The sequence below is a fragment of the Tachyglossus aculeatus genome, chromosome 12 (assembly GCF_015852505.1).
Source record: "Tachyglossus aculeatus isolate mTacAcu1 chromosome 12, mTacAcu1.pri, whole genome shotgun sequence".
NCBI lineage: Eukaryota > Metazoa > Chordata > Mammalia > Monotremata > Tachyglossidae > Tachyglossus > Tachyglossus aculeatus.
In genome coordinates, this window is record NC_052077.1 from 587810 (window position 1) to 593014 (window position 5205).

A 5205-nucleotide genomic window follows, 5' to 3' on the forward strand; every position below is an offset into this window, starting at 1 on the left:
AGAAGAAGAAAGGAGCATCTAGGGGAGGAGAGGGAAGGGGAGAGGAGGCGAGGAGGCAAAGATAAGAGTAGAGAGGAGAGGAGAAGTAAAGAAAGAGGAGAGGACAGAAGAGGGGAGGAGAAGGAATTCAATTCAATTCAGTCGCATTTATTGAGCACTTACTGTGTGTAGAGCACAGTACTAAGCTCTTGGGAGAATATAATGCAATAAACGGACACATTCCCTGCCCACAACGAGCTTCCAGTCTAAACGTGGGGAGACAGATATTAATATAAATGAATAAATTATAGTTAGGGCATAAGTGCTGGGGCCTGGGAGAGGGGAAAATAAAGGGAGCAACTCAGGATGACGCAGAAGGGAGTGGGAGAAGAGGAAAGGTGTGCTTATTCAGGTAAGGCCTTTTAGAGGAGATATGCCTTCAATAAGGCTTTCAAGCTGGAGAGAGTAACTGTCTGTTGGATTTGAGGAGGGAGGGTGTTCCAGGCCAGAGGCAGGATGTAAGACAGCAGTTGGCAGCGAGACAGGCAAGATTGAGGCACAGTGAGAAGGTTAGCATTAATGGAGTGAAGTATGTGGGCTGGGTGGTAGCAGAAGAGTAGCAAGGTGAGGTAGGAAGCAAGGTGATTGAGTGCTTTAAAGGCAATGGTGAGGAGTTTTTGTTTGATGCGGAGGTAGATGGGCAACCATTGGTGTTCTTTGAGGTGTGGGGTGACATGTCCTGAATGTTTTTATAGAAAAACGAGCTGGTCAGCAGAGTAAAGTAAGGACTAGAGTGGGGAAAGACAGGAGATTGGGAGGTCAGCAAGGAGGCTGAAGCAGCAACACAGGCAGGATAGGATGACATTGTATTACTATGGTCGCAGTTTGGATGGAGAGGAATGGGTGGAATTTAGTGATGTCTTGAAGATGGGACTGACAGGATTTAGTGATGGATTCCATATGTGGGTTGAGTGAGAGAGAGGAGTCAAGGATAACACTAAGGATAACATGAGCTTGTGAGACAGTAAGGATGGTGGTGCCATCTACAGTGATGGCAAAGAAGGGGAGGACAGGGTTTGGGTGGGAAGATAAGGACTTCTGTTTTGGACCCGTTAAGCTTAAGCGGATGGGAGGACATCCAAGGAGAGATGTCTTTGAAGGCAAGAGGCTACAGAGAGGGAGAGAGATCAGAGCTGGAGATGTAGATTTGGGTATCATTTACATAGAGGTGTTAGTTGAAGACTTGGGAGAGAATGAGTTTTCCAAGGGAGTGGGTGTAGATGGAGAATAGAAGGGGTTCCAGAACTGAATCTTGAGGGACCTCTACAGTAATGGATTGGGAGGCAGAAGAGGGACCCACAAAGGAGACTGAGAATGAACGGCTAGAGAGGTAAGAGGAGAACCAGCAGAGAACAGAGTCAGTGACGCCAAGGTTGGATAAACATTTCCAGAAGGGGATGGTCCACAGCATCGAAGGCAGGCTAGAGGTACAGGAGCATTAGAATGGAGTAGTGGACGTTGGATTTGGCAAGAAGGAGGTCATTGGTGACCTTTGAGAGGGAGGTTTCTGTGGACTGAAGGGGATAGAAGCCAGAGAAGGAAGGGAAGAAGAGGGGAGAGTAGGAGAGGAGGTAAGAAGGAGAGGGGAGAGGAGAGGGGAAGGACAATGAAAGGAAAGGAGATGAAAGAGTGTGTAGGAAAGAATGAGGATGCAAAGAAAGGCGAAAGAGACAAGATTCAGCACTTTTACATATATTTTTCTTTTATGAATATTTTATGTATCCATTAATCTTATTTTATGAATATTTTATGTATCTATTAATCTGAATACATTAGCTGTTTCCTCCTGGAGTCTTTTGGGGGTCTGCTTCCCACTTTATCTTTGTTTTTTGTCCAGCTTTCACTGTCATGAATTATTTTTGTCTGTGCATCTTCTCTGTTGGTAAATTCCTTGAGGGCAGAAAATTTGCATTTTGCTTCTGCTGTACTATCTCAAGTGTTTATTTCAGTGATTAGCCTTCAATAGGCATACAGTAAATCATCATCATCAATGGTATTTCTTGAGCAGTCTCTGCATGCAGAGCACTATACTAAACGCCTCAGAGATTACATTACAATGGAGTTGGTAGACCCGTTCCCTGCCACTGTGCCTCCTCTCCATCTCCTGCTCTGCCTTCTTGCTACCTGGGTCATGATGGGCATGATGGTATTTTGGTACCCCTTTACCCTGTCCCATGCTCATTCCCTTATGCTTATCTGGGGCATAAGACAGTGCCCTTCCATATACCCTTCTTTCACAAGCCTCTCTATTTTGCAGTAAGGGAAACAATAATGATAATAATTATGATAATAACAATAATAATGGTATTGGTTAAGCACTTACTATATGCCGGGCACTATACTAAGTGCTGGGGTGGACACAAGCAAATCAGGTTGGACACAGTTCGTGTCTCACATGGGGTTCACAGTCCCAATCCCCATTTTACATATGAGATAACCAATGCCCAGAGAAGTAAAGTGACTTGACCAAGGTCACACAGCAGACAAGTGGTGGAGCCAGGATTAGAACCCCTGACAACAAAAGGGCAAGTGTTAAATCAATTTTTCAGAGACCATTCTGGTCACTCCTGTTCATCCCTATGCCCCCCCAGCTCTTGTATATATCTCCTATAATAATAATAATAATAATTGTGGTATTTTCAAGTGTTAACTATGATCCAATACTAAGTATTGGGGTAGATACAGGATAATCAGGTCCCACATGGGGCTCACAGTCTAAGTTGGAGGGAGAACAGCCATTGAATCCCTATTTTACAGATGAGGGAACTGAGGCAGAGAGAAGGGAAGTGATATGCCCAAGATCACAACAGGCAAGTGGTGAGGCCTGAATTATAACCCAAGACCTCGGACTCCCAGGGCTGGGCTCTTTCCACTAGGTCATATCACTCTTCATTGCAGCTATGGTCCATCATAGCTCTAATAGTGATGGTATTTATTAAAATCGTGAATAAGTGCCAGAGCACTGGAGTAGTTGCAAGATAATCCTGTCTGATAGAATCCCTGTATCACATGGGGATGCCAGGTTAAGATGAAGGGAGAACAGTATTCTTATCCCCATTTTAAGGATGAGACAACTGAGCCCCAGAGAGGTTCTATCCAAGGGCACACAGCAGGCCTTTGGCAGAGCTGGGATTAGATTATGAGTCACCTGAATCCCAGGAGCATATGTTTATTCCATTATATGGCAGCTTTCTTTCTTCCCCTGAACTTACTCTCTTTCCTTTAATTTCAAAGGACCGGGATATCCCATGTAGTATAATAATAATGAAAATTGTAGTATTTGTTAAACACTGACTGTGTGCCAGGCACTGTACTGAGTGTGGAGGTTAATACAAGATAATCAGGTTGGACATACTCTACAACCCACATGGGGCTCACAGCCTTAATCCTTATTTTACAGATGAGGTAATTGAGGCCTAGAAAATTTAGGTGAGTTGCCTAATGTCACATAGCAGGCAGGGCACGGAAGTGGGTTTAGAGCCCAGGCCTTTCTGACTCCCAGGCCCGAGCTCTATTAAATAGGCCACACCACTTCTCCTCTATGCTAGGGGCAACTGTGCTCAGGCAATGCTGGAAACCTGGATACATCTTTCATCCTCCTCTTTAGTGTCAACTTTGCCTCCATCTTCTTCCCTTGTTTCTTCTTCCCTAGCAAACGACAAAACCTCTAGGGAAATGATCAGTTTCCCATTTGTGATGGAATTCCTCCTCCTGGGGTTCTTGGAGGTCTGGGAGCTGCAGCTGTTCTACGCTGCATTGTTCCTCCTGGTCTACCTGGCAGCCCTGATGGGTAATCTCCTCATCATCACCATCACCATCCTCGACTGATGCCTCCACACCTCCATGTACTTCTTCCTCCGGCACCTGTCCATTCTTGACCTCTGCTACATCTCTGTCACCATCCCCCAGTCCATCCACAACTCCCTGACTGACCATGGATCCATCTCCTTCCTGGACTGTGCTGCCCAACTCTATTTCTTCGCTTGTTTTGCTTCACTGGAGATCGCCCTGCTCATGGTGATGTCCTATGACTGCTACATGGTCATTTGCTGCCCTGTGTGCTATGACATCATCATGGACAGAGGGGCCTGTGGGAAGATGGCCGCCGCTTCCTGGCTCAGCTGAGTTCTCTCAGGTCTCCTGTACACCGTCAACATCTTTCCCTTGCCTTTTTGTGACTCCAGGGTGATCCGCCAGTACTTCTGCAGCATTTCAGGGCACGGGCTTGGGAGTCAGAGGTCATGCGTTCTAATCCTGACTCTGCCACTTGTCAGCTGTGTGACTTTGGGCAAGTCACTTAATTTCTGTGTGCCTCAGTTCCCTCATCTGTAAAATGGGGATTAAGATTGTGAACCCCACGTAGGACAACCTGATCACCTTATATCCCTCCCAGCGCTTGGAACAGTGCTTTGCACATAGTAAGCACTCAACAAATACCATCATCATTATTATTAATATACCCTAGCTATTAATCCTGTCCTGCCCACCCTCCATTGTGCCGGAGTTGGTCCTGATAGACGTTAGCAACATTTGGATTTTGGCTGCTTCCTGTTCATGGGGGTTTCCTATTTCCACATCTTGCCCACTGTACTGAGGATCCTGTCTGCTCAGGCCAGAACCAAAGCCTTCTCCACCAGTCTGCCCCATCTCACTGTGATAGCCCTACCTTTCTCCTGTGTATTTATTGCCCACTTAAAAATGCCCTCTGATTCCCCTTCAGTGCTGGAAGTGCTGGTATCCATGTTCTACACGGTACTGCCCCCAACCCTGAACCCCCTCATTACAGCCTGAGGAACAAAGACATGAAGGCTGCCCTGGGCAGGGTCCTCAAGGGGAAACTTCCCTGAAAAACAGTGTGGCTTAATGGCTATAACTCAAACCTGGGCGTCAGAGGACCTGGGTTCTAATTCACACTCTGCCAACTGCTTGCTGTGTGACCTCGGACAACTCACTTCAATTTTCAGGGCCTCAGTTTCCTCAATTGTTAAGTGGGGATTCCATACCTGTTCTCCCTCCTACTTAGACTGTGAGTCCCATGTAGGATAGGGACTCTGTCTGACCTGATTAACTTGCACCTACCCCCAGCACTTAGATCAATGTTTGACACATAGTAAATTCTTCCTCTTGCCTTAAAGACATCTCTATTTGGATGTTCTCCTGACACCT

General features: G+C 46.2%; 1 pseudogene; it reads left to right on the plus strand.

The window, feature by feature from the left end:
- The first annotated feature begins 3714 nt into the window (after nucleotides 1-3714).
- LOC119935577 lies at nucleotides 3715-4886 on the plus strand (annotated as a pseudogene).
- Nucleotides 4887-5205: the final 319 nt, after the last annotated feature.